This window comes from Schistocerca gregaria, unplaced genomic scaffold (genome assembly GCF_023897955.1).
Source record: "Schistocerca gregaria isolate iqSchGreg1 unplaced genomic scaffold, iqSchGreg1.2 ptg000791l, whole genome shotgun sequence".
Lineage (NCBI taxonomy): Eukaryota > Metazoa > Arthropoda > Insecta > Orthoptera > Acrididae > Schistocerca > Schistocerca gregaria.
Window position 1 is genome coordinate 18,408 of NW_026062159.1, and position 22,145 is coordinate 40,552.

At 51.7% G+C, this 22,145-nt stretch overlaps 16 non-coding genes across 16 annotated transcripts; all 16 read right to left on the reverse strand.

Moving 5' to 3' along the window:
• Positions 1 to 651: 651 nt before the first annotated feature.
• Positions 652 to 770, reverse strand: LOC126322086 (5S ribosomal RNA). Its single transcript, XR_007558794.1, has one exon. It is a non-coding gene; the product is annotated as a 5S ribosomal RNA (ribosomal RNA).
• A 1,282-nt stretch (positions 771 to 2,052) lies between these two features.
• Positions 2,053 to 2,171, reverse strand: LOC126322088 (5S ribosomal RNA). The gene has a single exon (XR_007558796.1). It is a non-coding gene; the product is annotated as a 5S ribosomal RNA (ribosomal RNA).
• A 1,282-nt stretch (positions 2,172 to 3,453) lies between these two features.
• On the reverse strand, positions 3,454 to 3,572 carry LOC126322089 (5S ribosomal RNA). Its single transcript, XR_007558797.1, has one exon. It is a non-coding gene; the product is annotated as a 5S ribosomal RNA (ribosomal RNA).
• A 1,282-nt stretch (positions 3,573 to 4,854) lies between these two features.
• LOC126322090 (5S ribosomal RNA) lies at positions 4,855 to 4,973 on the reverse strand. Its single transcript, XR_007558798.1, has one exon. It is a non-coding gene; the product is annotated as a 5S ribosomal RNA (ribosomal RNA).
• A 1,282-nt stretch (positions 4,974 to 6,255) lies between these two features.
• On the reverse strand, positions 6,256 to 6,374 carry LOC126322091 (5S ribosomal RNA). The gene has a single exon (XR_007558799.1). It is a non-coding gene; the product is annotated as a 5S ribosomal RNA (ribosomal RNA).
• Positions 6,375 to 7,656: 1,282 nt separating this feature from the next.
• Positions 7,657 to 7,775, reverse strand: LOC126322092 (5S ribosomal RNA). The gene has a single exon (XR_007558800.1). It is a non-coding gene; the product is annotated as a 5S ribosomal RNA (ribosomal RNA).
• Positions 7,776 to 9,057: 1,282 nt separating this feature from the next.
• Positions 9,058 to 9,176, reverse strand: LOC126322093 (5S ribosomal RNA). Its single transcript, XR_007558801.1, has one exon. It is a non-coding gene; the product is annotated as a 5S ribosomal RNA (ribosomal RNA).
• Positions 9,177 to 10,458: 1,282 nt separating this feature from the next.
• On the reverse strand, positions 10,459 to 10,577 carry LOC126322012 (5S ribosomal RNA). Its single transcript, XR_007558722.1, has one exon. It is a non-coding gene; the product is annotated as a 5S ribosomal RNA (ribosomal RNA).
• Positions 10,578 to 11,859: 1,282 nt separating this feature from the next.
• LOC126322095 (5S ribosomal RNA) lies at positions 11,860 to 11,978 on the reverse strand. The gene has a single exon (XR_007558802.1). It is a non-coding gene; the product is annotated as a 5S ribosomal RNA (ribosomal RNA).
• A 1,282-nt stretch (positions 11,979 to 13,260) lies between these two features.
• Positions 13,261 to 13,379, reverse strand: LOC126322096 (5S ribosomal RNA). Its single transcript, XR_007558803.1, has one exon. It is a non-coding gene; the product is annotated as a 5S ribosomal RNA (ribosomal RNA).
• A 1,282-nt stretch (positions 13,380 to 14,661) lies between these two features.
• On the reverse strand, positions 14,662 to 14,780 carry LOC126322097 (5S ribosomal RNA). The gene has a single exon (XR_007558804.1). It is a non-coding gene; the product is annotated as a 5S ribosomal RNA (ribosomal RNA).
• Positions 14,781 to 16,062: 1,282 nt separating this feature from the next.
• On the reverse strand, positions 16,063 to 16,181 carry LOC126322098 (5S ribosomal RNA). Its single transcript, XR_007558805.1, has one exon. It is a non-coding gene; the product is annotated as a 5S ribosomal RNA (ribosomal RNA).
• Positions 16,182 to 17,463: 1,282 nt separating this feature from the next.
• LOC126322100 (5S ribosomal RNA) lies at positions 17,464 to 17,582 on the reverse strand. Its single transcript, XR_007558807.1, has one exon. It is a non-coding gene; the product is annotated as a 5S ribosomal RNA (ribosomal RNA).
• A 1,283-nt stretch (positions 17,583 to 18,865) lies between these two features.
• LOC126322101 (5S ribosomal RNA) lies at positions 18,866 to 18,984 on the reverse strand. Its single transcript, XR_007558808.1, has one exon. It is a non-coding gene; the product is annotated as a 5S ribosomal RNA (ribosomal RNA).
• A 1,282-nt stretch (positions 18,985 to 20,266) lies between these two features.
• LOC126322102 (5S ribosomal RNA) lies at positions 20,267 to 20,385 on the reverse strand. Its single transcript, XR_007558809.1, has one exon. It is a non-coding gene; the product is annotated as a 5S ribosomal RNA (ribosomal RNA).
• A 1,282-nt stretch (positions 20,386 to 21,667) lies between these two features.
• On the reverse strand, positions 21,668 to 21,786 carry LOC126322103 (5S ribosomal RNA). The gene has a single exon (XR_007558810.1). It is a non-coding gene; the product is annotated as a 5S ribosomal RNA (ribosomal RNA).
• Between the last annotated feature and the right edge of the window lie 359 nt (positions 21,787 to 22,145).

The following is a 22,145-nucleotide window of genomic DNA, read 5'->3' on the forward strand; positions in this document are numbered from 1 at the left end:
CTTGTAGCGACGAAAGGTAAATTTTTGTTTACAAATTTGCCGTTGTGCACTGCTACAAAACAATATGCCCTGACGTATTTCACAACATTTCTGTCACTTCATACTGTTTTGTTATTTCCAGAGACTCTTTGCAAGTCTTCCTTGGCGCACTCTTTTCAAACTGAGTTCCTTAATATCGTATCTTACGATAGTTTAAAATCAGTATGGAAGCATCTTTGTCACATGAGAAAGGTAGCATGAAAAAACGGCTGGCAGGGGTAGCGACAAGAAAGCAAGAAATGAAGACAGCCAGAGTTCCCAGGCGGTCGCCGATCCGAATATAAACGTTGTTGCTTATCTTCGGTGGTCGGACGGGAACAGGTTTTTTTTAATGTAGTTCGTTTTTGGAATTTAGCGCTCCTACAAAACAGTAGGCTCTGACGCATTTCAAGAGCACATCTGTCGATTCGCAGTGTTTCGTTATTTTCAACGAGTTCCTAGCACTCTTCCTCCGCGCATTCTTGTACAAACTGAGTTCATTACTGTAATTTCGCATCTTACGTTTAATACAGTAGTTTAAAATGCTTGTGGAAGCATCTTCGTCGCACCTGAGAGTTTGTATGAAAAGAGGGCTGGCAGGTGTAGTGACATAAAATTTAAAAGAAGAGAGGGAGCCAACAGCACCCGGTGTTCCCAGGCGGTCACCCATCCAAGTACTAACCGGGCCCGATGTTGCTTAACTTCGGTGATCGGACGAGAACCGGTGTATTCAACATGGTATGGCCGTTGGCGTCCTTATACTGTAGCCGCACGGCACAAGAAGGCTTCGCCTCTCCTCCCAATACACGCAATCGCCATTTTCGGTGGCACATTTGACGCAAAGCACGTCCTTCCACCTCGAAGGCGACGCGCAGTGCGGCGCGCCGCCACGTGGGTCAGACGCACAACACAGCTGCTCGTTGCACCGCCTGTCATTCGTTTGGTTCGTGCGGCCTCCGACACTCGCGGGAGACGCACCTTGTTATTGTTGTCCGTCGCAGGGATTGCGCGCGGCCGGGCGGCGGGTGGACTGCGCGGGGTGTGGCAGTGTCCTGCTGGACCGAGAGAAGCGTTCTCACCTGCCTGACACGCGTCGCGCTTCTAGATATTTGCGTAATTCGCACGGTGCATAATCGGCTGTCACCTTCCGTCCCGACTTGTCCCGACTTTGCTCGACTGCCGCTCGCTGCCGCTCGGGTCGCGGTCCATATGACAGCACAAGCACGAGGAACATCTGCGAGATGGGCGCGGGCCGAACCGGCGTGTCCGAGGCGACGTGTGCGGCCGTTCGGAGCTACCAGAGCAGCTCTGTGCCGCGCCGTGCCGTGGAAAGGTGCGAAAACATGCACACAAGACACAGGCTTTTCGACAAAGTATCCATCTCTTGTAGCGACGAAAGGTAAATTTTTGTTTACAAATTTGCCGTTGTGCACTGCTACAAAACAATATGCCCTGACGTATTTCACAACATTTCTGTCACTTCATACTGTTTTGTTATTTCCAGAGACTCTTTGCAAGTCTTCCTTGGCGCACTCTTTTCAAACTGAGTTCCTTAATATCGTATCTTACGATAGTTTAAAATCAGTATGGAAGCATCTTTGTCACATGAGAAAGGTAGCATGAAAAAACGGCTGGCAGGGGTAGCGACAAGAAAGCAAGAAATGAAGACAGCCAGAGTTCCCAGGCGGTCGCCGATCCGAATATAAACGTTGTTGCTTATCTTCGGTGGTCGGACGGGAACAGGTTTTTTTTAATGTAGTTAGTTTTTGGAATTTAGCGCTCCTACAAAACAGTAGGCTCTGACGCATTTCAAGAGCACATCTGTCGATTCGCAGTGTTTCGTTATTTTCAACGAGTTCCTAGCACTCTTCCTCCGCGCATTCTTGTACAAACTGAGTTCATTACTGTAATTTCGCATCTTACGTTTAATACAGTAGTTTAAAATGCTTGTGGAAGCATCTTCGTCGCACCTGAGAGTTTGTATGAAAAGAGGGCTGGCAGGTGTAGTGACATAAAATTTAAAAGAAGAGAGGGAGCCAACAGCACCCGGTGTTCCCAGGCGGTCACCCATCCAAGTACTAACCGGGCCCGATGTTGCTTAACTTCGGTGATCGGACGAGAACCGGTGTATTCAACATGGTATGGCCGTTGGCGTACTTATACTGTAGCCGCACGGCACAAGAAGGCTTCGCCTCTCCTCCCAATACACGCAATCGCCATTTTCGGTGGCACATTTGACGCAAAGCACGTCCTTCCACCTCGAAGGCGACGCGCAGTGCGGCGCGCCGCCACGTGGGTCAGACGCACAACACAGCTGCTCGTTGCACCGCCTGTCATTCGTTTGGTTCGTGCGGCCTCCGACACTCGCGGGAGACGCACCTTGTTATTGTTGTCCGTCGCAGGGATTGCGCGCGGCCGGGCGGCGGGTGGACTGCGCGGGGTGTGGCAGTGTCCTGCTGGACCGAGAGAAGCGTTCTCACCTGCCTGACACGCGTCGCGCTTCTAGATGTTTGCGTAATTCGCACGGTGCATAATCGGCTGTCACCTTCCGTCCCGACTTGTCCCGACTTTGCTCGACTGCCGCTCGCTGCCGCTCGGGTCGCGGTCCATATGACAGCACAAGCACGAGGAACATCTGCGAGATGGGCGCGGGCCGAACCGGCGTGTCCGAGGCGACGTGTGCGGCCGTTCGGAGCTACCAGAGCAGCTCTGTGCCGCGCCGTGCCGTGGAAAGGTGCGAAAACATGCACACAAGACACAGGCTTTTCGACAAAGTATCCATCTCTTGTAGCGACGAAAGGTAAATTTTTGTTTACAAATTTGCCGTTGTGCACTGCTACAAAACAATATGCCCTGACGTATTTCACAACATTTCTGTCACTTCATACTGTTTTGTTATTTCCAGAGACTCTTTGCAAGTCTTCCTTGGCGCACTCTTTTCAAACTGAGTTCCTTAATATCGTATCTTACGATAGTTTAAAATCAGTATGGAAGCATCTTTGTCACATGAGAAAGGTAGCATGAAAAAACGGCTGGCAGGGGTAGCGACAAGAAAGCAAGAAATGAAGACAGCCAGAGTTCCCAGGCGGTCGCCGATCCGAATATAAACGTTGTTGCTTATCTTCGGTGGTCGGACGGGAACAGGTTTTTTTTAATGTAGTTCGTTTTTGGAATTTAGCGCTCCTACAAAACAGTAGGCTCTGACGCATTTCAAGAGCACATCTGTCGATTCGCAGTGTTTCGTTATTTTCAACGAGTTCCTAGCACTCTTCCTCCGCGCATTCTTGTACAAACTGAGTTCATTACTGTAATTTCGCATCTTACGTTTAATACAGTAGTTTAAAATGCTTGTGGAAGCATCTTCGTCGCACCTGAGAGTTTGTATGAAAAGAGGGCTGGCAGGTGTAGTGACATAAAATTTAAAAGAAGAGAGGGAGCCAACAGCACCCGGTGTTCCCAGGCGGTCACCCATCCAAGTACTAACCGGGCCCGATGTTGCTTAACTTCGGTGATCGGACGAGAACCGGTGTATTCAACATGGTATGGCCGTTGGCGTCCTTATACTGTAGCCGCACGGCACAAGAAGGCTTCGCCTCTCCTCCCAATACACGCAATCGCCATTTTCGGTGGCACATTTGACGCAAAGCACGTCCTTCCACCTCGAAGGCGACGCGCAGTGCGGCGCGCCGCCACGTGGGTCAGACGCACAACACAGCTGCTCGTTGCACCGCCTGTCATTCGTTTGGTTCGTGCGGCCTCCGACACTCGCGGGAGACGCACCTTGTTATTGTTGTCCGTCGCAGGGATTGCGCGCGGCCGGGCGGCGGGTGGACTGCGCGGGGTGTGGCAGTGTCCTGCTGGACCGAGAGAAGCGTTCTCACCTGCCTGACACGCGTCGCGCTTCTAGATATTTGCGTAATTCGCACGGTGCATAATCGGCTGTCACCTTCCGTCCCGACTTGTCCCGACTTTGCTCGACTGCCGCTCGCTGCCGCTCGGGTCGCGGTCCATATGACAGCACAAGCACGAGGAACATCTGCGAGATGGGCGCGGGCCGAACCGGCGTGTCCGAGGCGACGTGTGCGGCCGTTCGGAGCTACCAGAGCAGCTCTGTGCCGCGCCGTGCCGTGGAAAGGTGCGAAAACATGCACACAAGACACAGGCTTTTCGACAAAGTATCCATCTCTTGTAGCGACGAAAGGTAAATTTTTGTTTACAAATTTGCCGTTGTGCACTGCTACAAAACAATATGCCCTGACGTATTTCACAACATTTCTGTCACTTCATACTGTTTTGTTATTTCCAGAGACTCTTTGCAAGTCTTCCTTGGCGCACTCTTTTCAAACTGAGTTCCTTAATATCGTATCTTACGATAGTTTAAAATCAGTATGGAAGCATCTTTGTCACATGAGAAAGGTAGCATGAAAAAACGGCTGGCAGGGGTAGCGACAAGAAAGCAAGAAATGAAGACAGCCAGAGTTCCCAGGCGGTCGCCGATCCGAATATAAACGTTGTTGCTTATCTTCGGTGGTCGGACGGGAACAGGTTTTTTTTAATGTAGTTCGTTTTTGGAATTTAGCGCTCCTACAAAACAGTAGGCTCTGACGCATTTCAAGAGCACATCTGTCGATTCGCAGTGTTTCGTTATTTTCAACGAGTTCCTAGCACTCTTCCTCCGCGCATTCTTGTACAAACTGAGTTCATTACTGTAATTTCGCATCTTACGTTTAATACAGTAGTTTAAAATGCTCGTGGAAGCATCTTCGTCGCACCTGAGAGTTTGTATGAAAAGAGGGCTGGCAGGTGTAGTGACATAAAATTTAAAAGAAGAGAGGGAGCCAACAGCACCCGGTGTTCCCAGGCGGTCACCCATCCAAGTACTAACCGGGCCCGATGTTGCTTAACTTCGGTGATCGGACGAGAACCGGTGTATTCAACATGGTATGGCCGTTGGCGTCCTTATACTGTAGCCGCACGGCACAAGAAGGCTTCGCCTCTCCTCCCAATACACGCAATCGCCATTTTCGGTGGCACATTTGACGCAAAGCACGTCCTTCCACCTCGAAGGCGACGCGCAGTGCGGCGCGCCGCCACGTGGGTCAGACGCACAACACAGCTGCTCGTTGCACCGCCTGTCATTCGTTTGGTTCGTGCGGCCTCCGACACTCGCGGGAGACGCACCTTGTTATTGTTGTCCGTCGCAGGGATTGCGCGCGGCCGGGCGGCGGGTGGACTGCGCGGGGTGTGGCAGTGTCCTGCTGGACCGAGAGAAGCGTTCTCACCTGCCTGACACGCGTCGCGCTTCTAGATATTTGCGTAATTCGCACGGTGCATAATCGGCTGTCACCTTCCGTCCCGACTTGTCCCGACTTTGCTCGACTGCCGCTCGCTGCCGCTCGGGTCGCGGTCCATATGACAGCACAAGCACGAGGAACATCTGCGAGATGGGCGCGGGCCGAACCGGCGTGTCCGAGGCGACGTGTGCGGCCGTTCGGAGCTACCAGAGCAGCTCTGTGCCGCGCCGTGCCGTGGAAAGGTGCGAAAACATGCACACAAGACACAGGCTTTTCGACAAAGTATCCATCTCTTGTAGCGACGAAAGGTAAATTTTTGTTTACAAATTTGCCGTTGTGCACTGCTACAAAACAATATGCCCTGACGTATTTCACAACATTTCTGTCACTTCATACTGTTTTGTTATTTCCAGAGACTCTTTGCAAGTCTTCCTTGGCGCACTCTTTTCAAACTGAGTTCCTTAATATCGTATCTTACGATAGTTTAAAATCAGTATGGAAGCATCTTTGTCACATGAGAAAGGTAGCATGAAAAAACGGCTGGCAGGGGTAGCGACAAGAAAGCAAGAAATGAAGACAGCCAGAGTTCCCAGGCGGTCGCCGATCCGAATATAAACGTTGTTGCTTATCTTCGGTGGTCGGACGGGAACAGGTTTTTTTTAATGTAGTTAGTTTTTGGAATTTAGCGCTCCTACAAAACAGTAGGCTCTGACGCATTTCAAGAGCACATCTGTCGATTCGCAGTGTTTCGTTATTTTCAACGAGTTCCTAGCACTCTTCCTCCGCGCATTCTTGTACAAACTGAGTTCATTACTGTAATTTCGCATCTTACGTTTAATACAGTAGTTTAAAATGCTTGTGGAAGCATCTTCGTCGCACCTGAGAGTTTGTATGAAAAGAGGGCTGGCAGGTGTAGTGACATAAAATTTAAAAGAAGAGAGGGAGCCAACAGCACCCGGTGTTCCCAGGCGGTCACCCATCCAAGTACTAACCGGGCCCGATGTTGCTTAACTTCGGTGATCGGACGAGAACCGGTGTATTCAACATGGTATGGCCGTTGGCGTCCTTATACTGTAGCCGCACGGCACAAGAAGGCTTCGCCTCTCCTCCCAATACACGCAATCGCCATTTTCGGTGGCACATTTGACGCAAAGCACGTCCTTCCACCTCGAAGGCGACGCGCAGTGCGGCGCGCCGCCACGTGGGTCAGACGCACAACACAGCTGCTCGTTGCACCGCCTGTCATTCGTTTGGTTCGTGCGGCCTCCGACACTCGCGGGAGACGCACCTTGTTATTGTTGTCCGTCGCAGGGATTGCGCGCGGCCGGGCGGCGGGTGGACTGCGCGGGGTGTGGCAGTGTCCTGCTGGACCGAGAGAAGCGTTCTCACCTGCCTGACACGCGTCGCGCTTCTAGATATTTGCGTAATTCGCACGGTGCATAATCGGCTGTCACCTTCCGTCCCGACTTGTCCCGACTTTGCTCGACTGCCGCTCGCTGCCGCTCGGGTCGCGGTCCATATGACAGCACAAGCACGAGGAACATCTGCGAGATGGGCGCGGGCCGAACCGGCGTGTCCGAGGCGACGTGTGCGGCCGTTCGGAGCTACCAGAGCAGCTCTGTGCCGCGCCGTGCCGTGGAAAGGTGCGAAAACATGCACACAAGACACAGGCTTTTCGACAAAGTATCCATCTCTTGTAGCGACGAAAGGTAAATTTTTGTTTACAAATTTGCCGTTGTGCACTGCTACAAAACAATATGCCCTGACGTATTTCACAACATTTCTGTCACTTCATACTGTTTTGTTATTTCCAGAGACTCTTTGCAAGTCTTCCTTGGCGCACTCTTTTCAAACTGAGTTCCTTAATATCGTATCTTACGATAGTTTAAAATCAGTATGGAAGCATCTTTGTCACATGAGAAAGGTAGCATGAAAAAACGGCTGGCAGGGGTAGCGACAAGAAAGCAAGAAATGAAGACAGCCAGAGTTCCCAGGCGGTCGCCGATCCGAATATAAACGTTGTTGCTTATCTTCGGTGGTCGGACGGGAACAGGTTTTTTTTAATGTAGTTCGTTTTTGGAATTTAGCGCTCCTACAAAACAGTAGGCTCTGACGCATTTCAAGAGCACATCTGTCGATTCGCAGTGTTTCGTTATTTTCAACGAGTTCCTAGCACTCTTCCTCCGCGCATTCTTGTACAAACTGAGTTCATTACTGTAATTTCGCATCTTACGTTTAATACAGTAGTTTAAAATGCTCGTGGAAGCATCTTCGTCGCACCTGAGAGTTTGTATGAAAAGAGGGCTGGCAGGTGTAGTGACATAAAATTTAAAAGAAGAGAGGGAGCCAACAGCACCCGGTGTTCCCAGGCGGTCACCCATCCAAGTACTAACCGGGCCCGATGTTGCTTAACTTCGGTGATCGGACGAGAACCGGTGTATTCAACATGGTATGGCCGTTGGCGTCCTTATACTGTAGCCGCACGGCACAAGAAGGCTTCGCCTCTCCTCCCAATACACGCAATCGCCATTTTCGGTGGCACATTTGACGCAAAGCACGTCCTTCCACCTCGAAGGCGACGCGCAGTGCGGCGCGCCGCCACGTGGGTCAGACGCACAACACAGCTGCTCGTTGCACCGCCTGTCATTCGTTTGGTTCGTGCGGCCTCCGACACTCGCGGGAGACGCACCTTGTTATTGTTGTCCGTCGCAGGGATTGCGCGCGGCCGGGCGGCGGGTGGACTGCGCGGGGTGTGGCAGTGTCCTGCTGGACCGAGAGAAGCGTTCTCACCTGCCTGACACGCGTCGCGCTTCTAGATATTTGCGTAATTCGCACGGTGCATAATCGGCTGTCACCTTCCGTCCCGACTTGTCCCGACTTTGCTCGACTGCCGCTCGCTGCCGCTCGGGTCGCGGTCCATATGACAGCACAAGCACGAGGAACATCTGCGAGATGGGCGCGGGCCGAACCGGCGTGTCCGAGGCGACGTGTGCGGCCGTTCGGAGCTACCAGAGCAGCTCTGTGCCGCGCCGTGCCGTGGAAAGGTGCGAAAACATGCACACAAGACACAGGCTTTTCGACAAAGTATCCATCTCTTGTAGCGACGAAAGGTAAATTTTTGTTTACAAATTTGCCGTTGTGCACTGCTACAAAACAATATGCCCTGACGTATTTCACAACATTTCTGTCACTTCATACTGTTTTGTTATTTCCAGAGACTCTTTGCAAGTCTTCCTTGGCGCACTCTTTTCAAACTGAGTTCCTTAATATCGTATCTTACGATAGTTTAAAATCAGTATGGAAGCATCTTTGTCACATGAGAAAGGTAGCATGAAAAAACGGCTGGCAGGGGTAGCGACAAGAAAGCAAGAAATGAAGACAGCCAGAGTTCCCAGGCGGTCGCCGATCCGAATATAAACGTTGTTGCTTATCTTCGGTGGTCGGACGGGAACAGGTTTTTTTTAATGTAGTTAGTTTTTGGAATTTAGCGCTCCTACAAAACAGTAGGCTCTGACGCATTTCAAGAGCACATCTGTCGATTCGCAGTGTTTCGTTATTTTCAACGAGTTCCTAGCACTCTTCCTCCGCGCATTCTTGTACAAACTGAGTTCATTACTGTAATTTCGCATCTTACGTTTAATACAGTAGTTTAAAATGCTTGTGGAAGCATCTTCGTCGCACCTGAGAGTTTGTATGAAAAGAGGGCTGGCAGGTGTAGTGACATAAAATTTAAAAGAAGAGAGGGAGCCAACAGCACCCGGTGTTCCCAGGCGGTCACCCATCCAAGTACTAACCGGGCCCGATGTTGCTTAACTTCGGTGATCGGACGAGAACCGGTGTATTCAACATGGTATGGCCGTTGGCGTCCTTATACTGTAGCCGCACGGCACAAGAAGGCTTCGCCTCTCCTCCCAATACACGCAATCGCCATTTTCGGTGGCACATTTGACGCAAAGCACGTCCTTCCACCTCGAAGGCGACGCGCAGTGCGGCGCGCCGCCACGTGGGTCAGACGCACAACACAGCTGCTCGTTGCACCGCCTGTCATTCGTTTGGTTCGTGCGGCCTCCGACACTCGCGGGAGACGCACCTTGTTATTGTTGTCCGTCGCAGGGATTGCGCGCGGCCGGGCGGCGGGTGGACTGCGCGGGGTGTGGCAGTGTCCTGCTGGACCGAGAGAAGCGTTCTCACCTGCCTGACACGCGTCGCGCTTCTAGATATTTGCGTAATTCGCACGGTGCATAATCGGCTGTCACCTTCCGTCCCGACTTGTCCCGACTTTGCTCGACTGCCGCTCGCTGCCGCTCGGGTCGCGGTCCATATGACAGCACAAGCACGAGGAACATCTGCGAGATGGGCGCGGGCCGAACCGGCGTGTCCGAGGCGACGTGTGCGGCCGTTCGGAGCTACCAGAGCAGCTCTGTGCCGCGCCGTGCCGTGGAAAGGTGCGAAAACATGCACACAAGACACAGGCTTTTCGACAAAGTATCCATCTCTTGTAGCGACGAAAGGTAAATTTTTGTTTACAAATTTGCCGTTGTGCACTGCTACAAAACAATATGCCCTGACGTATTTCACAACATTTCTGTCACTTCATACTGTTTTGTTATTTCCAGAGACTCTTTGCAAGTCTTCCTTGGCGCACTCTTTTCAAACTGAGTTCCTTAATATCGTATCTTACGATAGTTTAAAATCAGTATGGAAGCATCTTTGTCACATGAGAAAGGTAGCATGAAAAAACGGCTGGCAGGGGTAGCGACAAGAAAGCAAGAAATGAAGACAGCCAGAGTTCCCAGGCGGTCGCCGATCCGAATATAAACGTTGTTGCTTATCTTCGGTGGTCGGACGGGAACAGGTTTTTTTTAATGTAGTTAGTTTTTGGAATTTAGCGCTCCTACAAAACAGTAGGCTCTGACGCATTTCAAGAGCACATCTGTCGATTCGCAGTGTTTCGTTATTTTCAACGAGTTCCTAGCACTCTTCCTCCGCGCATTCTTGTACAAACTGAGTTCATTACTGTAATTTCGCATCTTACGTTTAATACAGTAGTTTAAAATGCTTGTGGAAGCATCTTCGTCGCACCTGAGAGTTTGTATGAAAAGAGGGCTGGCAGGTGTAGTGACATAAAATTTAAAAGAAGAGAGGGAGCCAACAGCACCCGGTGTTCCCAGGCGGTCACCCATCCAAGTACTAACCGGGCCCAATGTTGCTTAACTTCGGTGATCGGACGAGAACCGGTGTATTCAACATGGTATGGCCGTTGGCGTCCTTATACTGTAGCCGCACGGCACAAGAAGGCTTCGCCTCTCCTCCCAATACACGCAATCGCCATTTTCGGTGGCACATTTGACGCAAAGCACGTCCTTCCACCTCGAAGGCGACGCGCAGTGCGGCGCGCCGCCACGTGGGTCAGACGCACAACACAGCTGCTCGTTGCACCGCCTGTCATTCGTTTGGTTCGTGCGGCCTCCGACACTCGCGGGAGACGCACCTTGTTATTGTTGTCCGTCGCAGGGATTGCGCGCGGCCGGGCGGCGGGTGGACTGCGCGGGGTGTGGCAGTGTCCTGCTGGACCGAGAGAAGCGTTCTCACCTGCCTGACACGCGTCGCGCTTCTAGATATTTGCGTAATTCGCACGGTGCATAATCGGCTGTCACCTTCCGTCCCGACTTGTCCCGACTTTGCTCGACTGCCGCTCGCTGCCGCTCGGGTCGCGGTCCATATGACAGCACAAGCACGAGGAACATCTGCGAGATGGGCGCGGGCCGAACCGGCGTGTCCGAGGCGACGTGTGCGGCCGTTCGGAGCTACCAGAGCAGCTCTGTGCCGCGCCGTGCCGTGGAAAGGTGCGAAAACATGCACACAAGACACAGGCTTTTCGACAAAGTATCCATCTCTTGTAGCGACGAAAGGTAAATTTTTGTTTACAAATTTGCCGTTGTGCACTGCTACAAAACAATATGCCCTGACGTATTTCACAACATTTCTGTCACTTCATACTGTTTTGTTATTTCCAGAGACTCTTTGCAAGTCTTCCTTGGCGCACTCTTTTCAAACTGAGTTCCTTAATATCGTATCTTACGATAGTTTAAAATCAGTATGGAAGCATCTTTGTCACATGAGAAAGGTAGCATGAAAAAACGGCTGGCAGGGGTAGCGACAAGAAAGCAAGAAATGAAGACAGCCAGAGTTCCCAGGCGGTCGCCGATCCGAATATAAACGTTGTTGCTTATCTTCGGTGGTCGGACGGGAACAGGTTTTTTTTAATGTAGTTCGTTTTTGGAATTTAGCGCTCCTACAAAACAGTAGGCTCTGACGCATTTCAAGAGCACATCTGTCGATTCGCAGTGTTTCGTTATTTTCAACGAGTTCCTAGCACTCTTCCTCCGCGCATTCTTGTACAAACTGAGTTCATTACTGTAATTTCGCATCTTACGTTTAATACAGTAGTTTAAAATGCTCGTGGAAGCATCTTCGTCGCACCTGAGAGTTTGTATGAAAAGAGGGCTGGCAGGTGTAGTGACATAAAATTTAAAAGAAGAGAGGGAGCCAACAGCACCCGGTGTTCCCAGGCGGTCACCCATCCAAGTACTAACCGGGCCCGATGTTGCTTAACTTCGGTGATCGGACGAGAACCGGTGTATTCAACATGGTATGGCCGTTGGCGTCCTTATACTGTAGCCGCACGGCACAAGAAGGCTTCGCCTCTCCTCCCAATACACGCAATCGCCATTTTCGGTGGCACATTTGACGCAAAGCACGTCCTTCCACCTCGAAGGCGACGCGCAGTGCGGCGCGCCGCCACGTGGGTCAGACGCACAACACAGCTGCTCGTTGCACCGCCTGTCATTCGTTTGGTTCGTGCGGCCTCCGACACTCGCGGGAGACGCACCTTGTTATTGTTGTCCGTCGCAGGGATTGCGCGCGGCCGGGCGGCGGGTGGACTGCGCGGGGTGTGGCAGTGTCCTGCTGGACCGAGAGAAGCGTTCTCACCTGCCTGACACGCGTCGCGCTTCTAGATATTTGCGTAATTCGCACGGTGCATAATCGGCTGTCACCTTCCGTCCCGACTTGTCCCGACTTTGCTCGACTGCCGCTCGCTGCCGCTCGGGTCGCGGTCCATATGACAGCACAAGCACGAGGAACATCTGCGAGATGGGCGCGGGCCGAACCGGCGTGTCCGAGGCGACGTGTGCGGCCGTTCGGAGCTACCAGAGCAGCTCTGTGCCGCGCCGTGCCGTGGAAAGGTGCGAAAACATGCACACAAGACACAGGCTTTTCGACAAAGTATCCATCTCTTGTAGCGACGAAAGGTAAATTTTTGTTTACAAATTTGCCGTTGTGCACTGCTACAAAACAATATGCCCTGACGTATTTCACAACATTTCTGTCACTTCATACTGTTTTGTTATTTCCAGAGACTCTTTGCAAGTCTTCCTTGGCGCACTCTTTTCAAACTGAGTTCCTTAATATCGTATCTTACGATAGTTTAAAATCAGTATGGAAGCATCTTTGTCACATGAGAAAGGTAGCATGAAAAAACGGCTGGCAGGGGTAGCGACAAGAAAGCAAGAAATGAAGACAGCCAGAGTTCCCAGGCGGTCGCCGATCCGAATATAAACGTTGTTGCTTATCTTCGGTGGTCGGACGGGAACAGGTTTTTTTTAATGTAGTTCGTTTTTGGAATTTAGCGCTCCTACAAAACAGTAGGCTCTGACGCATTTCAAGAGCACATCTGTCGATTCGCAGTGTTTCGTTATTTTCAACGAGTTCCTAGCACTCTTCCTCCGCGCATTCTTGTACAAACTGAGTTCATTACTGTAATTTCGCATCTTACGTTTAATACAGTAGTTTAAAATGCTCGTGGAAGCATCTTCGTCGCACCTGAGAGTTTGTATGAAAAGAGGGCTGGCAGGTGTAGTGACATAAAATTTAAAAGAAGAGAGGGAGCCAACAGCACCCGGTGTTCCCAGGCGGTCACCCATCCAAGTACTAACCGGGCCCGATGTTGCTTAACTTCGGTGATCGGACGAGAACCGGTGTATTCAACATGGTATGGCCGTTGGCGTCCTTATACTGTAGCCGCACGGCACAAGAAGGCTTCGCCTCTCCTCCCAATACACGCAATCGCCATTTTCGGTGGCACATTTGACGCAAAGCACGTCCTTCCACCTCGAAGGCGACGCGCAGTGCGGCGCGCCGCCACGTGGGTCAGACGCACAACACAGCTGCTCGTTGCACCGCCTGTCATTCGTTTGGTTCGTGCGGCCTCCGACACTCGCGGGAGACGCACCTTGTTATTGTTGTCCGTCGCAGGGATTGCGCGCGGCCGGGCGGCGGGTGGACTGCGCGGGGTGTGGCAGTGTCCTGCTGGACCGAGAGAAGCGTTCTCACCTGCCTGACACGCGTCGCGCTTCTAGATATTTGCGTAATTCGCACGGTGCATAATCGGCTGTCACCTTCCGTCCCGACTTGTCCCGACTTTGCTCGACTGCCGCTCGCTGCCGCTCGGGTCGCGGTCCATATGACAGCACAAGCACGAGGAACATCTGCGAGATGGGCGCGGGCCGAACCGGCGTGTCCGAGGCGACGTGTGCGGCCGTTCGGAGCTACCAGAGCAGCTCTGTGCCGCGCCGTGCCGTGGAAAGGTGCGAAAACATGCACACAAGACACAGGCTTTTCGACAAAGTATCCATCTCTTGTAGCGACGAAAGGTAAATTTTTGTTTACAAATTTGCCGTTGTGCACTGCTACAAAACAATATGCCCTGACGTATTTCACAACATTTCTGTCACTTCATACTGTTTTGTTATTTCCAGAGACTCTTTGCAAGTCTTCCTTGGCGCACTCTTTTCAAACTGAGTTCCTTAATATCGTATCTTACGATAGTTTAAAATCAGTATGGAAGCATCTTTGTCACATGAGAAAGGTAGCATGAAAAAACGGCTGGCAGGGGTAGCGACAAGAAAGCAAGAAATGAAGACAGCCAGAGTTCCCAGGCGGTCGCCGATCCGAATATAAACGTTGTTGCTTATCTTCGGTGGTCGGACGGGAACAGGTTTTTTTTAATGTAGTTCGTTTTTGGAATTTAGCGCTCCTACAAAACAGTAGGCTCTGACGCATTTCAAGAGCACATCTGTCGATTCGCAGTGTTTCGTTATTTTCAACGAGTTCCTAGCACTCTTCCTCCGCGCATTCTTGTACAAACTGAGTTCATTACTGTAATTTCGCATCTTACGTTTAATACAGTAGTTTAAAATGCTTGTGGAAGCATCTTCGTCGCACCTGAGAGTTTGTATGAAAAGAGGGCTGGCAGGTGTAGTGACATAAAATTTAAAAGAAGAGAGGGAGCCAACAGCACCCGGTGTTCCCAGGCGGTCACCCATCCAAGTACTAACCGGGCCCGATGTTGCTTAACTTCGGTGATCGGACGAGAACCGGTGTATTCAACATGGTATGGCCGTTGGCGTCCTTATACTGTAGCCGCACGGCACAAGAAGGCTTCGCCTCTCCTCCCAATACACGCAATCGCCATTTTCGGTGGCACATTTGACGCAAAGCACGTCCTTCCACCTCGAAGGCGACGCGCAGTGCGGCGCGCCGCCACGTGGGTCAGACGCACAACACAGCTGCTCGTTGCACCGCCTGTCATTCGTTTGGTTCGTGCGGCCTCCGACACTCGCGGGAGACGCACCTTGTTATTGTTGTCCGTCGCAGGGATTGCGCGCGGCCGGGCGGCGGGTGGACTGCGCGGGGTGTGGCAGTGTCCTGCTGGACCGAGAGAAGCGTTCTCACCTGCCTGACACGCGTCGCGCTTCTAGATATTTGCGTAATTCGCACGGTGCATAATCGGCTGTCACCTTCCGTCCCGACTTGTCCCGACTTTGCTCGACTGCCGCTCGCTGCCGCTCGGGTCGCGGTCCATATGACAGCACAAGCACGAGGAACATCTGCGAGATGGGCGCGGGCCGAACCGGCGTGTCCGAGGCGACGTGTGCGGCCGTTCGGAGCTACCAGAGCAGCTCTGTGCCGCGCCGTGCCGTGGAAAGGTGCGAAAACATGCACACAAGACACAGGCTTTTCGACAAAGTATCCATCTCTTGTAGCGACGAAAGGTAAATTTTTGTTTACAAATTTGCCGTTGTGCACTGCTACAAAACAATATGCCCTGACGTATTTCACAACATTTCTGTCACTTCATACTGTTTTGTTATTTCCAGAGACTCTTTGCAAGTCTTCCTTGGCGCACTCTTTTCAAACTGAGTTCCTTAATATCGTATCTTACGATAGTTTAAAATCAGTATGGAAGCATCTTTGTCACATGAGAAAGGTAGCATGAAAAAACGGCTGGCAGGGGTAGCGACAAGAAAGCAAGAAATGAAGACAGCCAGAGTTCCCAGGCGGTCGCCGATCCGAATATAAACGTTGTTGCTTATCTTCGGTGGTCGGACGGGAACAGGTTTTTTTTAATGTAGTTCGTTTTTGGAATTTAGCGCTCCTACAAAACAGTAGGCTCTGACGCATTTCAAGAGCACATCTGTCGATTCGCAGTGTTTCGTTATTTTCAACGAGTTCCTAGCACTCTTCCTCCGCGCATTCTTGTACAAACTGAGTTCATTACTGTAATTTCGCATCTTACGTTTAATACAGTAGTTTAAAATGCTCGTGGAAGCATCTTCGTCGCACCTGAGAGTTTGTATGAAAAGAGGGCTGGCAGGTGTAGTGACATAAAATTTAAAAGAAGAGAGGGAGCCAACAGCACCCGGTGTTCCCAGGCGGTCACCCATCCAAGTACTAACCGGGCCCGATGTTGCTTAACTTCGGTGATCGGACGAGAACCGGTGTATTCAACATGGTATGGCCGTTGGCGTCCTTATACTGTAGCCGCACGGCACAAGAAGGCTTCGCCTCTCCTCCCAATACACGCAATCGCCATTTTCGGTGGCACATTTGACGCAAAGCACGTCCTTCCACCTCGAAGGCGACGCGCAGTGCGGCGCGCCGCCACGTGGGTCAGACGCACAACACAGCTGCTCGTTGCACCGCCTGTCATTCGTTTGGTTCGTGCGGCCTCCGACACTCGCGGGAGACGCACCTTGTTATTGTTGTCCGTCGCAGGGATTGCGCGCGGCCGGGCGGCGGGTGGACTGCGCGGGGTGTGGCAGTGTCCTGCTGGACCGAGAGAAGCGTTCTCACCTGCCTGACACGCGTCGCGCTTCTAGATATTTGCGTAATTCGCACGGTGCATAATCGGCTGTCACCTTCCGTCCCGACTTGTCCCGACTTTGCTCGACTGCCGCTCGCTGCCGCTCGGGTCGCGGTCCATATGACAGCACAAGCACGAGGAACATCTGCGAGATGGGCGCGGGCCGAACCGGCGTGTCCGAGGCGACGTGTGCGGCCGTTCGGAGCTACCAGAGCAGCTCTGTGCCGCGCCGTGCCGTGGAAAGGTGCGAAAACATGCACACAAGACACAGGCTTTTCGACAAAGTATCCATCTCTTGTAGCGACGAAAGGTAAATTTTTGTTTACAAATTTGCCGTTGTGCACTGCTACAAAACAATATGCCCTGACGTATTTCACAACATTTCTGTCACTTCATACTGTTTTGTTATTTCCAGAGACTCTTTGCAAGTCTTCCTTGGCGCACTCTTTTCAAACTGAGTTCCTTAATATCGTATCTTACGATAGTTTAAAATCAGTATGGAAGCATCTTTGTCACATGAGAAAGGTAGCATGAAAAAACGGCTGGCAGGGGTAGCGACAAGAAAGCAAGAAATGAAGACAGCCAGAGTTCCCAGGCGGTCGCCGATCCGAATATAAACGTTGTTGCTTATCTTCGGTGGTCGGACGGGAACAGGTTTTTTTTAATGTAGTTCGTTTTTGGAATTTAGCGCTCCTACAAAACAGTAGGCTCTGACGCATTTCAAGAGCACATCTGTCGATTCACAGTGTTTCGTTATTTTCAACGAGTTCCTAGCACTCTTCCTCCGCGCATTCTTGTACAAACTGAGTTCATTACTGTAATTTCGCATCTTACGTTTAATACAGTAGTTTAAAATGCTTGTGGAAGCATCTTCGTCGCACCTGAGAGTTTGTATGAAAAGAGGGCTGGCAGGTGTAGTGACATAAAATTTAAAAGAAGAGAGGGAGCCAACAGCACCCGGTGTTCCCAGGCGGTCACCCATCCAAGTACTAACCGGGCCCGATGTTGCTTAACTTCGGTGATCGGACGAGAACCGGTGTATTCAACATGGTATGGCCGTTGGCGTCCTTATACTGTAGCCGCACGGCACAAGAAGGCTTCGCCTCTCCTCCCAATACACGCAATCGCCATTTTCGGTGGCACATTTGACGCAAAGCACGTCCTTCCACCTCGAAGGCGACGCGCAGTGCGGCGCGCCGCCACGTGGGTCAGACGCACAACACAGCTGCTCGTTGCACCGCCTGTCATTCGTTTGGTTCGTGCGGCCTCCGACACTCGCGGGAGACGCACCTTGTTATTGTTGTCCGTCGCAGGGATTGCGCGCGGCCGGGCGGCGGGTGGACTGCGCGGGGTGTGGCAGTGTCCTGCTGGACCGAGAGAAGCGTTCTCACCTGCCTGACACGCGTCGCGCTTCTAGATATTTGCGTAATTCGCACGGTGCATAATCGGCTGTCACCTTCCGTCCCGACTTGTCCCGACTTTGCTCGACTGCCGCTCGCTGCCGCTCGGGTCGCGGTCCATATGACAGCACAAGCACGAGGAACATCTGCGAGATGGGCGCGGGCCGAACCGGCGTGTCCGAGGCGACGTGTGCGGCCGTTCGGAGCTACCAGAGCAGCTCTGTGCCGCGCCGTGCCGTGGAAAGGTGCGAAAACATGCACACAAGACACAGGCTTTTCGACAAAGTATCCATCTCTTGTAGCGACGAAAGGTAAATTTTTGTTTACAAATTTGCCGTTGTGCACTGCTACAAAACAATATGCCCTGACGTATTTCACAACATTTCTGTCACTTCATACTGTTTTGTTATTTCCAGAGACTCTTTGCAAGTCTTCCTTGGCGCACTCTTTTCAAACTGAGTTCCTTAATATCGTATCTTACGATAGTTTAAAATCAGTATGGAAGCATCTTTGTCACATGAGAAAGGTAGCATGAAAAAACGGCTGGCAGGGGTAGCGACAAGAAAGCAAGAAATGAAGACAGCCAGAGTTCCCAGGCGGTCGCCGATCCGAATATAAACGTTGTTGCTTATCTTCGGTGGTCGGACGGGAACAGGTTTTTTTTTAATGTAGTTCGTTTTTGGAATTTAGCGCTCCTACAAAACAGTAGGCTCTGACGCATTTCAAGAGCACATCTGTCGATTCGCAGTGTTTCGTTATTTTCAACGAGTTCCTAGCACTCTTCCTCCGCGCATTCTTGTACAAACTGAGTTCATTACTGTAATTTCGCATCTTACGTTTAATACAGTAGTTTAAAATGCTTGTGGAAGCATCTTCGTCGCACCTGAGAGTTTGTATGAAAAGAGGGCTGGCAGGTGTAGTGACATAAAATTTAAAAGAAGAGAGGGAGCCAACAGCACCCGGTGTTCCCAGGCGGTCACCCATCCAAGTACTAACCGGGCCCGATGTTGCTTAACTTCGGTGATCGGACGAGAACCGGTGTATTCAACATGGTATGGCCGTTGGCGTCCTTATACTGTAGCCGCACGGCACAAGAAGGCTTCGCCTCTCCTCCCAATACACGCAATCGCCATTTTCGGTGGCACATTTGACGCAAAGCACGTCCTTCCACCTCGAAGGCGACGCGCAGTGCGGCGCGCCGCCACGTGGGTCAGACGCACAACACAGCTGCTCGTTGCACCGCCTGTCATTCGTTTGGTTCGTGCGGCCTCCGACACTCGCGGGAGACGCACCTTGTTATTGTTGTCCGTCGCAGGGATTGCGCGCGGCCGGGCGGCGGGTGGACTGCGCGGGGTGTGGCAGTGTCCTGCTGGACCGAGAGAAGCGTTCTCACCTGCCTGACACGCGTCGCGCTTCTAGATATTTGCGTAATTCGCACGGTGCATAATCGGCTGTCACCTTCCGTCCCGACTTGTCCCGACTTTGCTCGACTGCCGCTCGCTGCCGCTCGGGTCGCGGTCCATATGACAGCACAAGCACGAGGAACATCTGCGAGATGGGCGCGGGCCGAACCGGCGTGTCCGAGGCGACGTGTGCGGCCGTTCGGAGCTACCAGAGCAGCTCTGTGCCGCGCCGTGCCGTGGAAAGGTGCGAAAACATGCACACAAGACACAGGCTTTTCGACAAAGTATCCATCTCTTGTAGCGACGAAAGGTAAATTTTTGTTTACAAATTTGCCGTTGTGCACTGCTACAAAACAATATGCCCTGACGTATTTCACAACATTTCTGTCACTTCATACTGTTTTGTTATTTCCAGAGACTCTTTGCAAGTCTTCCTTGGCGCACTCTTTTCAAACTGAGTTCCTTAATATCGTATCTTACGATAGTTTAAAATCAGTATGGAAGCATCTTTGTCACATGAGAAAGGTAGCATGAAAAAACGGCTGGCAGGGGTAGCGACAAGAAAGCAAGAAATGAAGACAGCCAGAGTTCCCAGGCGGTCGCCGATCCGAATATAAACGTTGTTGCTTATCTTCGGTGGTCGGACGGGAACAGGTTTTTTTTAATGTAGTTCGTTTTTGGAATTTAGCGCTCCTACAAAACAGTAGGCTCTGACGCATTTCAAGAGCACATCTGTCGATTCGCAGTGTTTCGTTATTTTCAACGAGTTCCTAGCACTCTTCCTCCGCGCATTCTTGTACAAACTGAGTTCATTACTGTAATTTCGCATCTTACGTTTAATACAGTAGTTTAAAATGCTTGTGGAAGCATCTTCGTCGCACCTGAGAGTTTGTATGAAAAGAGGGCTGGCAGGTGTAGTGACATAAAATTTAAAAGAAGAGAGGGAGCCAACAGCACCCGGTGTTCCCAGGCGGTCACCCATCCAAGTACTAACCGGGCCCGATGTTGCTTAACTTCGGTGATCGGACGAGAACCGGTGTATTCAACATGGTATGGCCGTTGGCGTCCTTATACTGTAGCCGCACGGCACAAGAAGGCTTCGCCTCTCCTCCCAATACACGCAATCGCCATTTTCGGTGGCACATTTGACGCAAAGCACGTCCTTCCACCTCGAAGGCGACGCGCAGTGCGGCGCGCCGCCACGTGGGTCAGACGCACAACACAGCTGCTCGTTGCACCGCCTGTCATTCGTTTGGTTCGTGCGGCCTCCGACACTCGCGGGAGACGCACCTTGTTATTGTTGTCCGTCGCAGGGATTGCGCGCGGCCGGGCGGCGGGTGGACTGCGCGGGGTGTGGCAGTGTCCTGCTGGACCGAGAGAAGCGTTCTCACCTGCCTGACACGCGTCGCGCTTCTAGATATTTGCGTAATTCGCACGGTGCATAATCGGCTGTCACCTTCCGTCCCGACTTGTCCCGACTTTGCTCGACTGCCGCTCGCTGCCGCTCGGGTCGCGGTCCATATGACAGCACAAGCACGAGGAACATCTGCGAGATGGGCGCGGGCCGAACCGGCGTGTCCGAGGCGACGTGTGCGGCCGTTCGGAGCTACCAGAGCATCTCTGTGCCGCGCCGTGCCGTGGAAAGGTGCGAAAACATGCACACAAGACACAGGCTTTTCGACAAAGTATCCATCTCTAGTAGCGACGAAAGGTAAATTTTTGTTTACAAATTTGCCGTTGTGCACTGCTACAAAACAATATGCCCTGACGTATTTCACAACATTTCTGTCACTTCATACTGTTTTGTTATTTCCAGAGACTCTTTGCAAGTCTTCCTTGGCGCACTCTTTTCAAACTGAGTTCCTTAATATCGTATCTTACGATAGTTTAAAATCAGTATGGAAGCATCTTTGTCACATGAGAAAGGTAGCATGAAAAAACGGCTGGCAGGGGTAGCGACAAGAAAGCAAGAAATGAAGACAGCCAGAGTTCCCAGGCGGTCGCCGATCCGAATATAAACGTTGTTGCTTATCTTCGGTGGTCGGACGGGAACAGGTTTTTTTTAATGTAGTTAGTTTTTGGAATTTAGCGCTCCTACAAAACAGTAGGCTCTGACGCATTTCAAGAGCACATCTGTCGATTCGCAGTGTTTCGTTATTTTCAACGAGTTCCTAGCACTCTTCCTCCGCGCATTCTTGTACAAACTGAGTTCATTACTGTAATTTCGCATCTTACGTTTAATACAGTAGTTTAAAATGCTTGTGGAAGCATCTTCGTCGCACCTGAGAGTTTGTATGAAAAGAGGGCTGGCAGGTGTAGTGACATAAAATTTAAAAGAAGAGAGGGAGCCAACAGCACCCGGTGTTCCCAGGCGGTCACCCATCCAAGTACTAACCGGGCCCGATGTTGCTTAACTTCGGTGATCGGACGAGAACCGGTGTATTCAACATGGTATGGCCGTTGGCGTCCTTATACTGTAGCCGCACGGCACAAGAAGGCTTCGCCTCTCCTCCCAATACACGCAATCGCCATTTTCGGTGGCACATTTGACGCAAAGCACGTCCTTCCACCTCGAAGGCGACGCGCAGTGCGGCGCGCCGCCACGTGGGTCAGACGCACAACACAGCTGCTCGTTGCACCGCCTGTCATTCGTTTGGTTCGTGCGGCCTCCGACACTCGCGGGAGACGCACCTTGTTATTGTTGTCCGTCGCAGGGATTGCGCGCGGCCGGGCGGCGGGTGGACTGCGCGGGGTGTGGCAGTGTCCTGCTGGACCGAGAGAAGCGTTCTCACCTGCCTGACACGCGTCGCGCTTCTAGATATTT